This window comes from Heterodontus francisci, unplaced genomic scaffold (assembly GCF_036365525.1).
Source record: "Heterodontus francisci isolate sHetFra1 unplaced genomic scaffold, sHetFra1.hap1 HAP1_SCAFFOLD_793, whole genome shotgun sequence".
Lineage (NCBI taxonomy): Eukaryota > Metazoa > Chordata > Chondrichthyes > Heterodontiformes > Heterodontidae > Heterodontus > Heterodontus francisci.
The window spans coordinates 176,864-198,912 of NW_027141453.1; positions in this window are offsets into that span (position 1 = coordinate 176,864).

A 22,049-nucleotide genomic window follows, 5' to 3' on the forward strand; every position below is an offset into this window, starting at 1 on the left:
TGTCCCAGCACTGACTGTGGGTGTCTAAGAGGACTGAGTGTCCCAGCACTGACTGTGTGTGTATAACAGGACTGAGTGTCCAGGCATTGACTGTGTATTTATAACAGGACTGAGTGTCCCAGCATTGACTGTGTATTTATAACAGGACTGAGTGTCCCAGCACTGACTGTGTGTGTATAACAGGACTGTGTCCCCCAGCACTGACTGTGTGTAAATAACAGGACTGAGTGTCCCAGCACTGATTTTGTGTCTAACAGGACTGAGTGTCCCAGCACTGACTGTGTGTGTGTAACAGGACTGAGTGTCCCAGCACTGACTGTGTGTGTGTAACAGGACTGAGTGTCCCAGCACTGATTTTGTGTCGAACAGAACTGAGTGTTCCAGCAGTGATTGTGTGTGTATAACAGGTCTGAGTGTTCCAGCACTGACTGTGTGTGTCTAAAAGGACTGAGTGTCCCAGCACTGACTGTGTGTGGATAACAGGACTGAGTGTCCCAGCACTGACTGTGTGTGTATAACAGGACTGAGTGTCCCAGCACTGACTATGTGTAAATAACAGGACTGAGTGTCCCAGCACTGATTTTGTGTCTAACAGGACTGAGTGTCCCAGCACTGACTGTGTGTGTATAACAGACCTGAGTGTCCCAGCACTGATTTTGTGTGTCTAACAGGACTGAGTGTCCCAGCATTGACTGTGTGTTTCTAACAGGACTGAGTGTCCCAGCACAGACTGTGTGTGTATAACAGGACTGAGTGTCCCAGCACTGACTGTGTGTGTTTTACAGGACTGAGTGTCCCAGCATTAACTGTGTGTTTATAACAGGACTGAGTGTCCCAGCACTGACTGTGTGTGGATAACAGGACTGAGTGTCCCAGCATTGACTGTGTGTTTATAACAGGACTGAGTGTCCCAGCACTGACTGTGTGTGTATAACAGGACTGAGTGTCCCAGCACTGACTGTGTGTGTATAACAGGACTGTGTGTCCCAGCACTGACTGTGTGTAAATAACAGGACTGAGTGTCCCAGCACTGATTTTGTGTCTAACAGGTTTGAGTGTTCCAGCAGTGATTGTGTGTGTATAACAGGACTGTGTGTCCCAGCACTGACTGTGTGTAAATAACAGGACTGAGTGTCCCAGCACTGATTTTGTGTCTAACAGGTTTGAGTGTCCCAGCACTGATTTTGTGTCTAACAGGACTGAGTGTCCCAGCACTGACTGTGTGTGTATAACAGACCTGAGTGTCCCAGCACTGATTTTGTGTGTCTAACAGGACTGAGTGTCCCAGCATTGACTGTGTGTTTCTAACAGGACTGAGTGTCCCAGCACTGACTGTGTGTGTACAACAGGACTGAGTGTCCCAGCACTGACTGTGTGTGTATCACAGGACTGAGTGTCCCAGCACTGACTGTGTGTGTAGCACAGGACTGAGTGTCCCAGAACTCACTGTGTGTGTAGCACAGGACTGAGTGACCCAGAACTGATTGTGTGTGCATCACAGGACTGAGTGTCAGAGCACTGACTGTGTGTATATAACAGGACTGAGTGTCCCAGCACTGATTGTGTGTCTAACAGGACTGAGTGTCCCAGCACTGACTGTGGGTGTCTAACAGGACTGAGTGTCCCAGCACTGACTGTGGGTGTATAACAGGACTGAGTGTCCCAGCATTGACTGTGTATTTATAACAGGACTGAGTGTCCCAGCATTGACTGTGTATTTATAACAGGACTGAGTGTCCCAGCACTGACTGTGTGTGTATAACAGGACTGTGTCCCCCAGCACTGACTGTGTGTAAATAACAGGACTGAGTGTCCCAGCACTGATTTTGTGTCTAACAGGACTGAGTGTCCCAGCACTGATTTTGTGTCTAACAGGACTGAGTGTCCCAGCACTGACTGTGTGTGTGTAACAGGACTGAGTGTCCCAGCACTGACTGTGTGTGTATAACAGGACTGAGTGTCCCAGCACTGATTTTGTGTCCAACAGGACTGAGTGTTCCAGCAGTGATTGTGTGTGTATAACAGGTCTGAGTGTTCCAGCACTGATTGTGTGTGTCTAACAGGACTGAGTGTCCCAGCACTGACTGTGTGTGTATAACAGGACTGAGTGTCCCAGCACTGACTGTGTGTGTATAACAGGACTGAGTGTCCCAGCACTGACTGTGTGTGTATCACAGGACTGAGTGTCCCAGCACTGACTGTGTGTGTAGCACAGGACTGAGTGTCCCAGAACTCACTGTGTGTGTAGCACAGGACTGAGTGTCCCAGAACTCACTGTGTGTGTAGCACAGGACTGAGTGTCCCAGAACTGATTGTGTGTGCATCACAGGACTGAGTGTCCGAGCACTGACTGTGTGTATATAACAGGACTGTGTGTCCCAGCACTGATTGTGTGTCTAACAGGACTGAGTGTCCCAGCACTGACTGTGGGTGTCTAAGAGGACTGAGTGTCCCAGCACTGACTGTGTGTGTATAACAGGACTGAGTGTCCAGGCATTGACTGTGTATTTATAACAGGACTGAGTGTCCCAGCATTGACTGTGTATTTATAACAGGACTGAGTGTCCCAGCACTGACTGTGTGTGTATAACAGGACTGTGTCCCCCAGCACTGACTGTGTGTAAATAACAGGACTGAGTGTCCCAGCACTGATTTTGTGTCTAACAGGACTGAGTGTCCCAGCACTGACTGTGTGTGTGTAACAGGACTGAGTGTCCCAGCACTGACTGTGTGTGTGTAACAGGACTGAGTGTCCCAGCACTGATTTTGTGTCGAACAGAACTGAGTGTTCCAGCAGTGATTGTGTGTGTATAACAGGTCTGAGTGTTCCAGCACTGACTGTGTGTGTCTAAAAGGACTGAGTGTCCCAGCACTGACTGTGTGTGGATAACAGGACTGAGTGTCCCAGCACTGACTGTGTGTGTATAACAGGACTGAGTGTCCCAGCACTGACTGTGTGTGTATAACAGGACTGAGTGTCCCAGCAGTGACTGTGTTTATAACAGGACTGAGTGTCCCAGCACTGACTGTGTGTGTATAACAGGACTGAGTGTTCCAGCACTGACCGTGCTTGTATAACAGGACTGAGTGTCCCAGCACTGACTGTGTGTCTAACAGGACTGAGTGTCCCAGCACTGGCTGTGTGAGTGTAACAGGACTGAGTGTCCCAGCACTGACCGTGCTTGTATAACAGGACTGAGTGTCCCAGCACTGACTGTGTGTCGAACAGGACTGAGTGTCCCAGCACTGACTGTGTGTGTATAACAGGACTGAGTGTCCCAGCACTGACTGTGTGTGCATAACAGGAGTGAGTGTCCCAGCACTGACTGTGTGTGTATAACAGGACTGAGTGTCCCAGCACTGACTGTGTGTGCATAACAGGACTGAGTGTTCCAGCACTGACCGTGCTTGTATAACAGGACTGAGTGTCCCAGCACTGACTGTGTGTCTAACAGGACTGAGTGTCCCAGCACTGGCTGTGTGAGTGTAACAGGACTGAGTGTCCCAGCACTGACCGTGCTTGTATAACAGGACTGAGTGTCCCAGCACTGACTGTGTGTCGAACAGGACTGAGTGTCCCAGCACTGACTGTGTGTGTATAACAGGACTGAGTGTCCCAGCACTGACTGTGTGTGCATAACAGGAGTGAGTGTCCCAGCACTGACTGTGTGTGTATAACAGGACTGAGTGTCCCAGCACTGACTGTGTGTGCATAACAGGAGTGAGTGTCCCAGCACTGACTATGTGTTTATAACAGGACTGAGTGTCCCAGCACTGACTGTGTGTGTATAACAGGAGTGAGTGTCCCAGCACTGACTGTGTGTGTATAACAGGACTGAGTGTCCCAGCACGGACTATGTGTTTATAACAGGACTGAGTGTCCCAGCACTGACTGTGTTTAAATAACAGGACTGTGTGTCCCAGCACTGACTGTGTGTGTATAACAGGACTGAGTGTCCCAGCACTGACTGTGTGTGTATAACAGGACTGAGTGTCCCAGCACTGACTATGTGTAAATAACAGGACTGAGTGTCCCAGCACTGATTTTGTGTCTAACAGGTTTGAGTGTTCCAGCAGTGATTGTGTGTGTCTAACAGGACTGAGTGTCCCAGCACTGACTGTGTGTGTATAACAGACCTGAGTGGCCCAGCACTGATTTTGTGTGTCTAACAGGACTGAGTGTCCCAGCATTGACTGTGTGTTTCTAACAGGACTGAGTGTCCCAGCACAGACTGTGTGTGTATAACAGGACTGAGTGTCCCAGCACTGACTGTGTGTGTTTTACAGGACTGAGTGTCCCAGCATTAACTGTGTGTTTATAACAGGACTGAGTGTCCCAGCACTGACTGTGTGTATATAACAGGACTGAGTGTCCCAGCACTGACTGTGTGTGGATAACAGGACTGAGTGTCCCAGCATTGACTTTGTGTTTATAACAGGACTGAGTGTCCCAGCACTGACTGTGTGTGTATAACAGGACTGAGTGTCCCAGCACTGACTGTGTGTCTCTAACAGGACTGTGTGTCCCAGCACTGACTGTGTGTGTATAACAGGACTGAGTGTCCCAGCACTGACTGTGTGTGTATAACAGGACTGTGTGTCCCAGCACTGACTGTGTGTAAATAACAGGACTGAGTGTCCCAGCACTGATTTTGTGTCTAACAGGTTTGAGTGTTCCAGCAGTGATTGTGTGTGTCTTACAGGACTGTGTGTCCCAGCACTGACTGTGTGTAAATAACAGGACTGAGTGTCCCAGCACTGATTTTGTGTCTAACAGGTTTGAGTGTCCCAGCACTGATTTTGTGTCTAACAGGACTGAGTGTCCCAGCACTGACTGTGTGTGTATAACAGACCTGAGTGTCCCAGCACTGATTTTGTGTGTCTAACAGGACTGAGTGTCCCAGCATTGACTGTGTGTTTCTAACAGGACTGAGTGTCCCAGCACTGACTGTGTGTGTACAACAGGACTGAGTGTCCCAGCACTGACTGTGTGTGTATCACAGGACTGAGTGTCCCAGCACTGACTGTGTGTGTAGCACAGGACTGAGTGTCCCAGAACTCACTGTGTGTGTAGCACAGGACTGAGTGACCCAGAACTGATTGTGTGTGCATCACAGGACTGAGTGTCAGAGCACTGACTGTGTGTATATAACAGGACTGAGTGTCCCAGCACTGATTGTGTGTCTAACAGGACTGAGTGTCCCAGCACTGACTGTGGGTGTCTAACAGGACTGAGTGTCCCAGCACTGACTGTGGGTGTATAACAGGACTGAGTGTCCCAGCATTGACTGTGTATTTATAACAGGACTGAGTGTCCCAGCATTGACTGTGTATTTATAACAGGACTGAGTGTCCCAGCACTGACTGTGTTTGTATAACAGGACTGTGTCCCCCAGCACTGACTGTGTGTAAATAACAGGACTGAGTGTCCCAGCACTGATTTTGTGTCTAACAGGACTGAGTGTCCCAGCACTGATTTTGTGTCTAACAGGACTGAGTGTCCCAACACTGACTGTGTGTGTGTAACAGGACTGAGTGTCCCAGCACTGACTGTGTGTGTGTAACAGGACTGAGTGTCCCAGCACTGATTTTGTGTCCAACAGGACTGAGTGTTCCAGCAGTGATTGTGTGTGTATAACAGGTCTGAGTGTTCCAGCACTGATTGTGTGTGTCTAACAGGACTGAGTGTCCCAGCACTGACTGTGTGTGTATAACAGGACTGAGTGTTCCAGCACTGACTGTGTGTGTGTAACAGGACTGAGTGTCCCAGCACTGACTGTGTGTGGATAACAGGACTGAGTGTCCCAGCACTGACTGTGTGTGTATAACAGGACTGAGTGTCCCAGCACTGACTGTGTGTGTATAACAGGACTGAGTGTCCCAGCAGTGACTGTGTTTATAACAGGACTGAGTGTCCCAGCACTGACTGTGTGTGACTAACAGGACTGAGTGTCCCAGCAGTGATTGTGTGTGTATAACAGGACTGAGTGTTCCAGCACTGACTGTGCTTGTATAACAGGACTGAGTGTCCCAGCACTGACTGTGTGTGTATAACAGGACTGAGTGTCCCAGCACTGATTGTGTGTCGAACAGGACTGAGTGTCCCAGCACTGACTGTGGGTGCCTAACAGGACTGAGTGTCCCAGCACTGACTGTGTGTGTATAACAGGACTGAGTGTCCAGGCATTGACTGTGTATTTATAACAGGACTGAGTGTCCCAGCATTGACTGTGTATTTATAACAGGACTGAGTGTCCCAGCACTGACTGTGTGTGTATAACAGGACTGTGTCCCCCAGCACTGACTGTGTGTAAATAACAGGACTGAGTGTCCCAGCACTGATTTTGTGTCTAACAGGACTGAGTGTCCCAGCAGTGATTGTGTGTGTATAACAGGTCTGAGTGTTCCAGCACTGATTGTGTGTGTATAACAGGACTGAGTGTCCCAGCACTGACTGTGTGTGTATAACAGGACTGAGTGTTCCAGCACTGACTGTGTGTGTCTAAAAGGACTGAGTGTCCCAGCACTGACTGTGTGTGGATAACAGGACTGAGTGTCCCAGCACTGACTGTGTGTGTATAACAGGACTGAGTGTCCCAGCACTGACTGTGTGTGTATAACAGGACTGAGTGTCCCAGCAGTGACTGTGTTTATAACAGGACTGAGTGTCCCAGCACTGACTGTGTGTGTATAACAGGACTGAGTGTTCCAGCACTGACCGTGCTTGTATAACAGGACTGAGTGTCCCAGCACTGACTGTGTGTCTAACAGGACTGAGTGTCCCAGCACTGGCTGTGTGAGTGTAACAGGACTGAGTGTCCCAGCACTGACCGTGCTTGTATAACAGGACTGAGTGTCCCAGCACTGACTGTGTGTCGAACAGGACTGAGTGTCCCAGCACTGACTGTGTGTGTATAACAGGACTGAGTGTCCCAGCACTGACTGTGTGTGCATAACAGGAGTGAGTGTCCCAGCACTGACTGTGTGTGTATAACAGGACTGAGTGTCCCAGCACTGACTGTGTGTGCATAACAGGAGTGAGTGTCCCAGCACAGACTATGTGTTTATAACAGGACTGAGTGTCCCAGCACTGACTGTGTGTGTATAACAGGAGTGAGTGTCCCAGCACTGACTGTGTGTGTATAACAGGACTGAGTGTCCCAGCACTGACTATGTGTTTATAACAGGACTGAGTGTCCCAGCACTGACTGTGTGTAAATAACAGGACTGAGTGTCCCAGCACTGACTGTGTGTGTATAACAGGACTGTGTGTCCCAGCACTGACTGTGTGTGTATAACAGGACTGAGTGTCCCAGCACTGACTGTGTGTGTATAACAGGACTGAGTGTCCCAGCACTGACTATGTGTAAATAACAGGACTGAGTGTCCCAGCACTGATTTTGTGTCTAACAGGTTTGAGTGTTCCAGCAGTGATTGTGTGTGTCTAACAGGACTGAGTGTCCCAGCACTGACTGTGTGTGTATAACAGACCTGAGTGGCCCAGCACTGATTTTGTGTGTCTAACAGGACTGAGTGTCCCAGCATTGACTGTGTGTTTCTAACAGGACTGAGTGTCCCAGCACAGACTGTGTGTGTATAACAGGACTGAGTGTCCCAGCACTGACTGTGTGTGTTTTACAGGACTGAGTGTCCCAGCATTAACTGTGTGTTTATAACAGGACTGAGTGTCCCAGCACTGACTGTGTGTATATAACAGGACTGAGTGTCCCAGCACTGACTGTGTGTGGATAACAGGACTGAGTGTCCCAGCATTGACTTTGTGTTTATAACAGGACTGAGTGTCCCAGCACTGACTGTGTGTGTATAACAGGACTGAGTGTCCCAGCACTGACTGTGTGTATATAACAGGACTGTGTGTCCCAGCACTGACTGTGTGTGTATAACAGGACTGAGTGTCCCAGCACTGACTGTGTGTGTATAACAGGACTGTGTGTCCCAGCACTGACTGTGTGTAAATAACAGGACTGAGTGTCCCAGCACTGATTTTGTGTCTAACAGGTTTGAGTGTTCCAGCAGTGATTGTGTGTGTATAACAGGACTGTGTGTCCCAGCACTGACTGTGTGTAAATAACAGGACTGAGTGTCCCAGCACTGATTTTGTGTCTAACAGGTTTGAGTGTCCCAGCACTGATTTTGTGTCTAACAGGACTGAGTGTCCCAGCACTGACTGTGTGTGTATAACAGACCTGAGTGTCCCAGCACTGATTTTGTGTGTCTAACAGGACTGAGTGTCCCAGCATTGACTGTGTGTTTCTAACAGGACTGAGTGTCCCAGCACTGACTGTGTGTGTACAACAGGACTGAGTGTCCCAGCACTGACTGTGTGTGTATCACAGGACTGAGTGTCCCAGCACTGACTGTGTGTGTAGCACAGGACTGAGTGTCCCAGAACTCACTGTGTGTGTAGCAAAGGACTGAGTGACCCAGAACTGATTGTGTGTGCATCACAGGACTGAGTGTCAGAGCACTGACTGTGTGTATATAACAGGACTGAGTGTCCCAGCACTGATTGTGGGTGTCTAACAGGACTGAGTGTCCCAGCACTGACTGTGGGTGTATAACAGGACTGAGTGTCCCAGCATTGACTGTGTATTTATAACAGGACTGAGTGTCCCAGCATTGACTGTGTATTTATAACAGGACTGAGTGTCCCAGCACTGACTGTGTTTGTATAACAGGACTGTGTCCCCCAGCACTGACTGTGTGTAAATAACAGGACTGAGTGTCCCAGCACTGATTTTGTGTCTAACAGGACTGAGTGTCCCAGCACTGATTTTGTGTCTAACAGGACTGAGTGTCCCAACACTGACTGTGTGTGTGTAACAGGACTGAGTGTCCCAGCACTGACTGTGTGTGTGTAACAGGACTGAGTGTCCCAGCACTGATTTTGTGTCCAACAGGACTGAGTGTTCCAGCAGTGATTGTGTGTGTATAACAGGTCTGAGTGTTCCAGCACTGATTGTGTGTGTCTAACAGGACTGAGTGTCCCAGCACTGACTGTGTGTGTATAACAGGACTGAGTGTTCCAGCACTGACTGTGTGTGTGTAACAGGACTGAGTGTCCCAGCACTGACTGTGTGTGGATAACAGGACTGAGTCTCCCAGCACTGACTGTGTGTGTATAACAGGACTGAGTGTCCCAGCACTGACTGTGTGTGTATAACAGGACTGAGTGTCCCAGCAGTGACTGTGTTTATAACAGGACTGAGTGTCCCAGCACTGACTGTGTGTGACTAACAGGACTGAGTGTCCCAGCAGTGATTGTGTGTGTATAACAGGACTGAGTGTTCCAGCACTGACTGTGCTTGTATAACAGGACTGAGTGTCCCAGCACTGACTGTGTGTGTATAACAGGACTGAGTGTCCCAGCACTGATTGTGTGTCGAACAGGACTGAGTGTCCCAGCACTGACTGTGGGTGTCTAACAGGACTGAGTGTCCCAGCACTGACTGTGTGTGTATAACAGGACTGAGTGTCCCAGCATTGACTGTGTATTTATAACAGGACTGAGTGACCCAGCATTGACTGTGTATTTATAACAGGACTGAGTGTCCCAGCACTGACTGTGTGTGTATAACAGGACTGTATCCCCCAGCACTGACTGTGTGTAAATAACAGGACTGAGTGTCCCAGCACTGATTTTGTGTCTAACAGGACTGAGTGTCCCAGCACTGACTGTGTGTGTATCACAGGACTGAGTGTCCCAGCACTGACTGTGTGTGTAGCACAGGACTGAGTGTCCCAGAACTCACTGTGTGTGTAGCACAGGACTGAGTGTCCCAGAACTGATTGTGTGTGCATCACAGGACTGAGTGTCCGAGCACTGACTGTGTGTGTATAACAGGACTGAGTGTCCCAGCACCGACTGTGTGTCTAACAGGACTGAGTGTCCCAGCATTGACTGTGTATTTATAACAGGACTGAGTGTCCCAGCACTGACTGTGTGTGGATAACAGGACTGAGTGTCCCAGCACTGACTGTGTGTGTATAACAGGACTGTGTCCCCCAGCACTGACTGTGTGTAAATAACAGGACTGAGTGTCCCAGCACTGATTTTGTGTCTAACAGGACTGAGTGTCCCAGCACTGACTGTGTGTGTGTAACAGGACTGAGTGTCCCAGCACTGACTGTGTGTGTGTAACAGGACTGAGTGTCCCAGCACTGATTTTGTGTCTAACAGGACTGAGTGTTCCAGCAGTGATTGTGTGTGTATAACAGGACTGAGTGTCCAAGCACTGACTGTGTGTGTCTAACAGGACTGAGTGTCCCAGCACTGACTGTGCTTGGATAACAGGACTGAGTGTCCCAGCACTGACTGTGTGTGTATAACAGGACTGAGTGTCCCAGCACTGACTGTGTGTGTATAACAGGACTGAGTGTCCCAGCAGTGACTGTGTGTGTATAACAGGACTGAGTGTCCCAGCACTGACTGTGTGTGTCTAACAGGACTGAGTGTCCCAGCACTGACTGTGTGTGGATAACAGGACTGAGTGTCCCAGCACTGACTGTGTGTGTATAACAGGACTGAGTGTCCCAGCACTGACTGTGTGTGTATAACAGGACTGAGTGTCCCAGCACTGACTGTGTGTGTCTAACAGGACTGTGTGTCCCAGCACTGACTGTGTGTAAATAACAGGACTGAGTGTCCCAGCACTGATTTTGTGTCTAACAGGTTTGAGTGTTCCAGCAGTGATTGTGTGTGTATAACAGGACTGTGTGTCCCAGCACTGACTGTGTGTAAATAACAGGACTGAGTGTCCCAGCACTGATTTTGTGTCTAACAGGTTTGAGTGTCCCAGCACTGATTTTGTGTCTAACAGGACTGAGTGTCCCAGCACTGACTGTGTGTGTATAACAGACCTGAGTGTCCCAGCACTGATTTTGTGTGTCTAACAGGACTGAGTGTCCCAGCATTGACTGTGTGTTTCTAACAGGACTGAGTGTCCCAGCACTGACTGTGTGTGTACAACAGGACTGAGTGTCCCAGCACTGACTGTGTGTGTATCACAGGACTGAGTGTCCCAGCACTGACTGTGTGTGTAGCACAGGACTGAGTGTCCCAGAACTCACTGTGTGTGTAGCACAGGACTGAGTGACCCAGAACTGATTGTGTGTGCATCACAGGACTGAGTGTCAGAGCACTGACTGTGTGTATATAACAGGACTGAGTGTCCCAGCACTGATTGTGTGTCTAACAGGACTGAGTGTCCCAGCACTGACTGTGGGTGTCTAACAGGACTGAGTGTCCCAGCACTGACTGTGGGTGTATAACAGGACTGAGTGTCCCAGCATTGACTGTGTATTTATAACAGGACTGAGTGTCCCAGCATTGACTGTGTATTTATAACAGGACTGAGTGTCCCAGCACTGACTGTGTTTGTATAACAGGACTGTGTCCCCCAGCACTGACTGTGTGTAAATAACAGGACTGAGTGTCCCAGCACTGATTTTGTGTCTAACAGGACTGAGTGTCCCAGCACTGATTTTGTGTCTAACAGGACTGAGTGTCCCAACACTGACTGTGTGTGTGTAACAGGACTGAGTGTCCCAGCACTGACTGTGTGTGTGTAACAGGACTGAGTGTCCCAGCACTGATTTTGTGTCCAACAGGACTGAGTGTTCCAGCAGTGATTGTGTGTGTATAACAGGTCTGAGTGTTCCAGCACTGATTGTGTGTGTCTAACAGGACTGAGTGTCCCAGCACTGACTGTGTGTGTATAACAGGACTGAGTGTTCCAGCACTGACTGTGTGTGTGTAACAGGACTGAGTGTCCCAGCACTGACTGTGTGTGGATAACAGGACTGAGTGTCCCAGCACTGACTGTGTGTGTATAACAGGACTGAGTGTCCCAGCACTGACTGTGTGTGTATAACAGGACTGAGTGTCCCAGCAGTGACTGTGTTTATAACAGGACTGAGTGTCCCAGCACTGACTGTGTGTGACTAACAGGACTGAGTGTCCCAGCAGTGATTGTGTGTGTATAACAGGACTGAGTGTTCCAGCACTGACTGTGCTTGTATAACAGGACTGAGTGTCCCAGCACTGACTGTGTGTGTATAACAGGACTGAGTGTCCCAGCACTGATTGTGTGTCGAACAGGACTGAGTGTCCCAGCACTGACTGTGGGTGCCTAACAGGACTGAGTGTCCCAGCACTGACTGTGTGTGTATAACAGGACTGAGTGTCCAGGCATTGACTGTGTATTTATAACAGGACTGAGTGTCCCAGCATTGACTGTGTATTTATAACAGGACTGAGTGTCCCAGCACTGACTGTGTGTGTATAACAGGACTGTGTCCCCCAGCACTGACTGTGTGTAAATAACAGGACTGAGTGTCCCAGCACTGATTTTGTGTCTAACAGGACTGAGTGTCCCAGCAGTGATTGTGTGTGTATAACAGGTCTGAGTGTTCCAGCACTGATTGTGTGTGTATAACAGGACTGAGTGTCCCAGCACTGACTGTGTGTGTATAACAGGACTGAGTGTTCCAGCACTGACTGTGTGTGTCTAAAAGGACTGAGTGTCCCAGCACTGACTGTGTGTGGATAACAGGACTGAGTGTCCCAGCACTGACTGTGTGTGTATAACAGGACTGAGTGTCCCAGCACTGACTGTGTGTGTATAACAGGACTGAGTGTCCCAGCAGTGACTGTGTTTATAACAGGACTGAGTGTCCCAGCACTGACTGTGTGTGTATAACAGGACTGAGTGTTCCAGCACTGACCGTGCTTGTATAACAGGACTGAGTGTCCCAGCACTGACTGTGTGTCTAACAGGACTGAGTGTCCCAGCACTGGCTGTGTGAGTGTAACAGGACTGAGTGTCCCAGCACTGACCGTGCTTGTATAACAGGACTGAGTGTCCCAGCACTGACTGTGTGTCGAACAGGACTGAGTGTCCCAGCACTGACTGTGTGTGTATAACAGGACTGAGTGTCCCAGCACTGACTGTGTGTGCATAACAGGAGTGAGTGTCCCAGCACTGACTGTGTGTGTATAACAGGACTGAGTGTCCCAGCACTGACTGTGTGTGCATAACAGGAGTGAGTGTCCCAGCACAGACTATGTGTTAATAACAGGACTGAGTGTCCCAGCACTGACTGTGTGTGTATAACAGGAGTGAGTGTCCCAGCACTGACTGTGTGTGTATAACAGGACTGAGTGTCCCAGCACTGACTATGTGTTTATAACAGGACTGAGTGTCCCAGCACTGACTGTGTGTAAATAACAGGACTGAGTGTCCCAGCACTGACTGTGTGTGTATAACAGGACTGTGTGTCCCAGCACTGACTGTGTGTGTATAACAGGACTGAGTGTCCCAGCACTGACTGTGTGTGTATAACAGGACTGAGTGTCCCAGCACTGACTATGTGTAAATAACAGGACTGAGTGTCCCAGCACTGATTTTGTGTCTAACAGGTTTGAGTGTTCCAGCAGTGATTGTGTGTGTCTAACAGGACTGAGTGTCCCAGCACTGACTGTGTGTGTATAACAGACCTGAGTGGCCCAGCACTGATTTTGTGTGTCTAACAGGACTGAGTGTCCCAGCATTGACTGTGTGTTTCTAACAGGACTGAGTGTCCCAGCACAGACTGTGTGTGTATAACAGGACTGAGTGTCCCAGCACTGACTGTGTGTGTTTTACAGGACTGAGTGTCCCAGCATTAACTGTGTGTTTATAACAGGACTGAGTGTCCCAGCACTGACTGTGTGTATATAACAGGACTGAGTGTCCCAGCACTGACTGTGTGTGGATAACAGGACTGAGTGTCCCAGCATTGACTTTGTGTTTATAACAGGACTGAGTGTCCCAGCACTGACTGTGTGTGTATAACAGGACTGAGTGTCCCAGCACTGACTGTGTGTATATAACAGGACTGTGTGTCCCAGCACTGACTGTGTGTGTATAACAGGACTGAGTGTCCCAGCACTGACTGTGTGTGTATAACAGGACTGTGTGTCCCAGCACTGACTGTGTGTAAATAACAGGACTGAGTGTCCCAGCACTGATTTTGTGTCTAACAGGTTTGAGTGTTCCAGCAGTGATTGTGTGTGTATAACAGGACTGTGTGTCCCAGCACTGACTGTGTGTAAATAACAGGACTGAGTGTCCCAGCACTGATTTTGTGTCTAACAGGTTTGAGTGTCCCAGCACTGATTTTGTGTCTAACAGGACTGAGTGTCCCAGCACTGACTGTGTGTGTATAACAGACCTGAGTGTCCCAGCACTGATTTTGTGTGTCTAACAGGACTGAGTGTCCCAGCATTGACTGTGTGTTTCTAACAGGACTGAGTGTCCCAGCACTGACTGTGTGTGTACAACAGGACTGAGTGTCCCAGCACTGACTGTGTGTGTATCACAGGACTGAGTGTCCCAGCACTGACTGTGTGTGTAGCACAGGACTGAGTGTCCCAGAACTCACTGTGTGTGTAGCAAAGGACTGAGTGACCCAGAACTGATTGTGTGTGCATCACAGGACTGAGTGTCAGAGCACTGACTGTGTGTATATAACAGGACTGAGTGTCCCAGCACTGATTGTGTGTCTAACAGGACTGAGTGTCCCAGCACTGACTGTGGGTGTCTAACAGGACTGAGTGTCCCAGCACTGACTGTGGGTGTATAACAGGACTGAGTGTCCCAGCATTGACTGTGTATTTATAACAGGACTGAGTGTCCCAGCATTGACTGTGTATTTATAACAGGACTGAGTGTCCCAGCACTGACTGTGTTTGTATAACAGGACTGTGTCCCCCAGCACTGACTGTGTGTAAATAACAGGACTGAGTGTCCCAGCACTGATTTTGTGTCTAACAGGACTGAGTGTCCCAGCACTGATTTTGTGTCTAACAGGACTGAGTGTCCCAACACTGACTGTGTGTGTGTAACAGGACTGAGTGTCCCAGCACTGACTGTGTGTGTGTAACAGGACTGAGTGTCCCAGCACTGATTTTGTGTCCAACAGGACTGAGTGTTCCAGCAGTGATTGTGTGTGTATAACAGGTCTGAGTGTTCCAGCACTGATTGTGTGTGTCTAACAGGACTGAGTGTCCCAGCACTGACTGTGTGTGTATAACAGGACTGAGTGTTCCAGCACTGACTGTGTGTGTGTAACAGGACTGAGTGTCCCAGCACTGACTGTGTGTGGATAACAGGACTGAGTGTCCCAGCACTGACTGTGTGTGTATAACAGGACTGAGTGTCCCAGCACTGACTGTGTGTGTATAACAGGACTGAGTGTCCCAGCAGTGACTGTGTTTATAACAGGACTGAGTGTCCCAGCACTGACTGTGTGTGACTAACAGGACTGAGTGTCCCAGCAGTGATTGTGTGTGTATAACAGGACTGAGTGTTCCAGCACTGACTGTGCTTGTATAACAGGACTGAGTGTCCCAGCACTGACTGTGTGTGTATAACAGGACTGAGTGTCCCAGCACTGATTGTGTGTCGAACAGGACTGAGTGTCCCAGCACTGACTGTGGGTGTCTAACAGGACTGAGTGTCCCAGCACTGACTGTGTGTGTATAACAGGACTGAGTGTCCCAGCATTGACTGTGTATTTATAACAGGACTGAGTGACCCAGCATTGACTGTGTATTTATAACAGGACTGAGTGTCCCAGCACTGACTGTGTGTGTATAACAGGACTGTATCCCCCAGCACTGACTGTGTGTAAATAACAGGACTGAGTGTCCCAGCACTGATTTTGTGTCTAACAGGACTGAGTGTCCCAGCACTGACTGTGTGTGTATCACAGGACTGAGTGTCCCAGCACTGACTGTGTGTGTAGCACAGGACTGAGTGTCCCAGAACTCACTGTGTGTGTAGCACAGGACTGAGTGTCCCAGAACTGATTGTGTGTGCATCACAGGACTGAGTGTCCGAGCACTGACTGTGTGTGTATAACAGGACTGAGTGTCCCAGCACCGACTGTGTGTCTAACAGGACTGAGTGTCCCAGCATTGACTGTGTATTTATAACAGGACTGAGTGTCCCAGCACTGACTGTGTGTGGATAACAGGACTGAGTGTCCCAGCACTGACTGTGTGTGTATAACAGGACTGTGTCCCCCAGCACTGACTGTGTGTAAATAACAGGACTGAGTGTCCCAGCACTGATTTTGTGTCTAACAGGACTGAGTGTCCCAGCACTGACTGTGTGTGTGTAACAGGACTGAGTGTCCCAGCACTGACTGTGTGTGTGTAACAGGACTGAGTGTCCCAGCACTGATTTTGTGTCTAACAGGACTGAGTGTTCCAGCAGTGATTGTGTGTGTATAACAGGACTGAGTGTCCAAGCACTGACTGTGTGTGTCTAACAGGACTGAGTGTCCCAGCACTGACTGTGCTTGGATAACAGGACTGAGTGTCCCAGCACTGACTGTGTGTGTATAACAGGACTGAGTGTCCCAGCACTGACTGTGTGTGTATAACAGGACTGAGTGTCCCAGCAGTGACTGTGTGTGTATAACAGGACTGAGTGTCCCAGCACTGACTGTGTGTGTCTAACAGGACTGAGTGTCCCAGCACTGACTGTGTGTGGATAACAGGACTGAGTGTCCCAGCACTGACTGTGTGTGTATAACAGGACTGAGTGTCCCAGCACTGACTGTGTGTGTATAACAGGACTGAGTGTCCCAGCACTGACTGTGTGTGTCTAACAGGACTGAGTGTCCCAGCAGTGATTGTGTGTGTATAACAGGACTGAGTGTTCCAGCACTGACCGTGCTTGTATAACAGGACTGAGTGTCCCAGCACTGACTGTGTGTGCATAACAGGAGTGAGTGTCCCAGCACAGACTATGTGTTTATAACAGGACTGAGTGTCCAAGCACTGACTGTGTGTGTCTAACAGGACTGAGTGTCCCAGCACTGACTGTGCTTGGATAACAGGACTGAGTGTCCCAGCACTGACTGTGTGTGTATAACAGGACTGAGTGTCCCAGCACTGACTGTGTGTGTCTAACAGGACTGAGTGTCCCAGCAGTGATTGTGTGTGTATAACAGGACTGAGTGTTCCAGCACTGACCGTGCTTGTATAACAGGACTGAGTGTCCCAGCACTGACTGTGTGTGCATAACAGGAGTGAGTGTCCCAGCACAGACTATGTGTTTATAACAGGACTGAGTGTCCCAGCACTGACTGTGTGTGTATAACAGGAGTGAGTGTCCCAGCACTGACTGTGTGTGTATAACAGGACTGAGTGTCCCAGCACTGACTATGTGTTTATAACAGGACTGAGTGTCCCAGCACTGACTGTGTGTAAATAACAGGACTGAGTGTCCCAGCACTGACTGTGTGTGTATAACAGGACTGTGTGTCCCAGCACTGACTGTGTGTGTATAACAGGACTGAGTGTCCCAGCACTGACTGTGTGTGTATAACAGGACTGAGTGTCCCAGCACTGACTATGTGTAAATAACAGGACTGAGTGTCCCAGCACTGACTGTGTGTGTATAACAGGACTGAGTGTCCCAGCAGTGACTGTGTGTGTATAACAGGACTGAGTGTCCCAGCACTGACTGTGTGTGTCTAACAGGACTGAGTGTCCCAGCACTGACTGTGTGTGGATAACAGGACTGAGTGTCCCAGCACTGACTGTGTGTGTATAACAGGACTGAGTGTCCCAGCACTGACTGTGTGTGTATAACAGGACTGAGTGTCCCAGCACTGACTGTGTGTGTCTAACAGGACTGAGTGTCCCAGCAGTGATTGTGTGTGTATAACAGGACTGAGTGTTCCAGCACTGACCGTGCTTGTATAACAGGACTGAGTGTCCCAGCACTGACTGTGTGTGCATAACAGGAGTGAGTGTCCCAGCACAGACTATGTGTTTATAACAGGACTGAGTGTCCAAGCACTGACTGTGTGTGTCTAACAGGACTGAGTGTCCCAGCACTGACTGTGCTTGGATAACAGGACTGAGTGTCCCAGCACTGACTGTGTGTGTATAACAGGACTGAGTGTCCCAGCACTGACTGTGTGTGTCTAACAGGACTGAGTGTCCCAGCAGTGATTGTGTGTGTATAACAGGACTGAGTGTTCCAGCACTGACCGTGCTTGTATAACAGGACTGAGTGTCCCAGCACTGACTGTGTGTGCATAACAGGAGTGAGTGTCCCAGCACAGACTATGTGTTTATAACAGGACTGAGTGTCCCAGCACTGACTGTGTGTGTATAACAGGAGTGAGTGTCCCAGCACTGACTGTGTGTGTATAACAGGACTGAGTGTCCCAGCACTGACTATGTGTTTATAACAGGACTGAGTGTCCCAGCACTGACTGTGTGTAAATAACAGGACTGAGTGTCCCAGCACTGACTGTGTGTGTATAACAGGACTGTGTGTCCCAGCACTGACTGTGTGTGTATAACAGGACTGAGTGTCCCAGCACTGACTGTGTGTGTATAACAGGACTGAGTGTCCCAGCACTGACTATGTGTAAATAACAGGACTGAGTGTCCCAGCACTGATTTTGTGTCTAACAGGTTTGAGTGTTCCAGCAGTGATTGTGTGTGTCTAACAGGACTGAGTGTCCCAGCACTGACTGTGTGTGTATAACAGACCTGAGTGGCCCAGCACTGATTTTGTGTGTCTAACAGGACTGAGTGTCCCAGCATTGACTGTGTGTTTCTAACAGGACTGAGTGTCCCAGCACAGACTGTGTGTGTATAACAGGACTGAGTGTCCCAGCACTGACTGTGTGTGTTTTACAGGACTGAGTGTCCCAGCATTAACTGTGTGTTTATAACAGGACTGAGTGTCCCAGCACTGACTGTGTGTATATAACAGGACTGAGTGTCCCAGCACTGACTGTGTGTGGATAACAGGACTGAGTGTCCCAGCATTGACTTTGTGTTTATAACAGGACTGAGTGTCCCAGCACTGACTGTGTGTGTATAACAGGACTGAGTGTCCCAGCACTGACTGTGTGTATATAACAGGACTGTGTGTCCCAGCACTGAATGTGTGTGTATAACAGGACTGAGTGTCCCAGCACTGACTGTGTGTGTATAACAGGACTGTGTGTCCCAGCACTGACTGTGTGTAAATAACAGGACTGAGTGTCCCAGCACTGATTTTGTGTCTAACAGGTTTGAGTGTTCCAGCAGTGATTGTGTGTGTATAACAGGACTGTGTGTCCCAGCACTGACTGTGTGTAAATAACAGGACTGAGTGTCCCAGCACTGATTTTGTGTCTAACAGGTTTGAGTGTCCCAGCACTGATTTTGTGTCTAACAGGACTGAGTGTCCCAGCACTGACTGTGTGTGTATAACAGGACTGAGTGTCCCAGCACTGACTGTGTGTGTATCACAGGACTGAGTGTCCCAGCACTGACTGTGTGTGTAGCACAGGACTGAGTGTCCCAGAACTCACTGTGTGTGTAGCAAAGGACTGAGTGACCCAGAACTGATTGTGTGTGCATCACAGGACTGAGTGTCAGAGCACTGACTGTGTGTATATAACAGGACTGAGTGTCCCAGCACTGATTGTGTGTCTAACAGGACTGAGTGTCCCAGCACTGACTGTGGGTGTCTAACAGGACTGAGTGTCCCAGCACTGACTGTGGGTGTATAACAGGACTGAGTGTCCCAGCATTGACTGTGTATTTATAACAGGACTGAGTGTCCCAGCATTGACTGTGTATTTATAACAGGACTGAGTGTCCCAGCACTGACTGTGTTTGTATAACAGGACTGTGTCCCCCAGCACTGACTGTGTGTAAATAACAGGACTGAGTGTCCCAGCACTGATTTTGTGTCTAACAGGACTGAGTGTCCCAGCACTGATTTTGTGTCTAACAGGACTGAGTGTCCCAACACTGACTGTGTGTGTGTAACAGGACTGAGTGTCCCAGCACTGACTGTGTGTGTGTAACAGGACTGAGTGTCCCAGCACTGATTTTGTGTCCAACAGGACTGAGTGTTCCAGCAGTGATTGTGTGTGTATAACAGGTCTGAGTGTTCCAGCACTGATTGTGTGTGTCTAACAGGACTGAGTGTCCCAGCACTGACTGTGTGTGTATAACAGGACTGAGTGTTCCAGCACTGACTGTGTGTGTGTAACAGGACTGAGTGTCCCAGCACTGACTGTGTGTGGATAACAGGACTGAGTGTCCCAGCACTGACTGTGTGTGTATAACAGGACTGAGTGTCCCAGCACTGACTGTGTGTGTATAACAGGACTGAGTGTCCCAGCAGTGACTGTGTTTATAACAGGACTGAGTGTCCCAGCACTGACTGTGTGTGACTAACAGGACTGAGTGTCCCAGCAGTGATTGTGTGTGTATAACAGGACTGAGTGTTCCAGCACTGACTGTGCTTGTATAACAGGACTGAGTGTCCCAGCACTGACTGTGTGTGTATAACAGGACTGAGTGTCCCAGCACTGATTGTGTGTCGAACAGGACTGAGTGTCCCAGCACTGACTGTGGGTGTCTAACAGGACTGAGTGTCCCAGCACTGACTGTGTGTGTATAACAGGACTGAGTGTCCCAGCATTGACTGTGTATTTATAACAGGACTGAGTGACCCAGCATTGACTGTGTATTTATAACAGGACTGAGTGTCCCAGCACTGACTGTGTGTGTATAACAGGACTGTATCCCCCAGCACTGACTGTGTGTAAATAACAGGACTGAGTGTCCCAGCACTGATTTTGTGTCTAACAGGACTGAGTGTCCCAGCACTGACTGTGTGTGTATCACAGGACTGAGTGTCCCAGCACTGACTGTGTGTGTAGCACAGGACTGAGTGTCCCAGCACTCACTGTGTGTGTAGCACAGGACTGAGTGTCCCAGAACTGATTGTGTGTGCATCACAGGACTGAGTGTCCGAGCACTGACTGTGTGTGTATAACAGGACTGAGTGTCCCAGCACCGACTGTGTGTCTAACAGGACTGAGTGTCCCAGCATTGACTGTGTATTTATAACAGGACTGAGTGTCCCAGCACTGACTGTGTGTGGATAACAGGACTGAGTGTCCCAGCACTGACTGTGTGTGTATAACAGGACTGTGTCCCCCAGCACTGACTGTGTGTAAATAACAGGACTGAGTGTCCCAGCACTGATTTTGTGTCTAACAGGACTGAGTGTCCCAGCACTGACTGTGTGTGTGTAACAGGACTGAGTGTCCCAGCACTGACTGTGTGTGTGTAACAGGACTGAGTGTCCCAGCACTGATTTTGTGTCTAACAGGACTGAGTGTTCCAGCAGTGATTGTGTGTGTATAACAGGACTGAGTGTCCAAGCACTGACTGTGTGTGTCTAACAGGACTGAGTGTCCCAGCACTGACTGTGCTTGGATAACAGGACTGAGTGTCCCAGCACTGACTGTGTGTGTATAACAGGACTGAGTGTCCCAGCACTGACTGTGTGTGTATAACAGGACTGAGTGTCCCAGCAGTGACTGTGTGTGTATAACAGGACTGAGTGTCCCAGCACTGACTGTGTGTGTCTAACAGGACTGAGTGTCCCAGCACTGACTGTGTGTGGATAACAGGACTGAGTGTCCCAGCACTGACTGTGTGTGTATAACAGGACTGAGTGTCCCAGCACTGACTGTGTGTGTATAACAGGACTGAGTGTCCCAGCACTGACTGTGTGTGTCTAACAGGACTGAGTGTCCCAGCAGTGATTGTGTGTGTATAACAGGACTGAGTGTTCCAGCACTGACCGTGCTTGTATAACAGGACTGAGTGTCCCAGCACTGACTGTGTGTGTGTAACAGGACTGAGTGTCCCAGCACTGACTGTGTGTGTGTGTAACAGGACTGAGTGTCCCAGCACTGACCGTGCTTGTATAACAGGACTGAGTGTCCCAGCACTGACTGTTGGTCGAACAGGACTGAGTGTCCCAGCACTGACTGTGTGTGTATAACAGGACTGAGTGTCCCAGCACTGACTGTGTGTGTCCAACTGGCCTGAGTGTCCCAGCACTGACTGTGGGTGTATAACAGGACTGAGTGTTCCAGCACTGATTGTGTGTGTATAACAGGACTGAAGGTCCCAGCACTGATTGTGTGTTTATAAC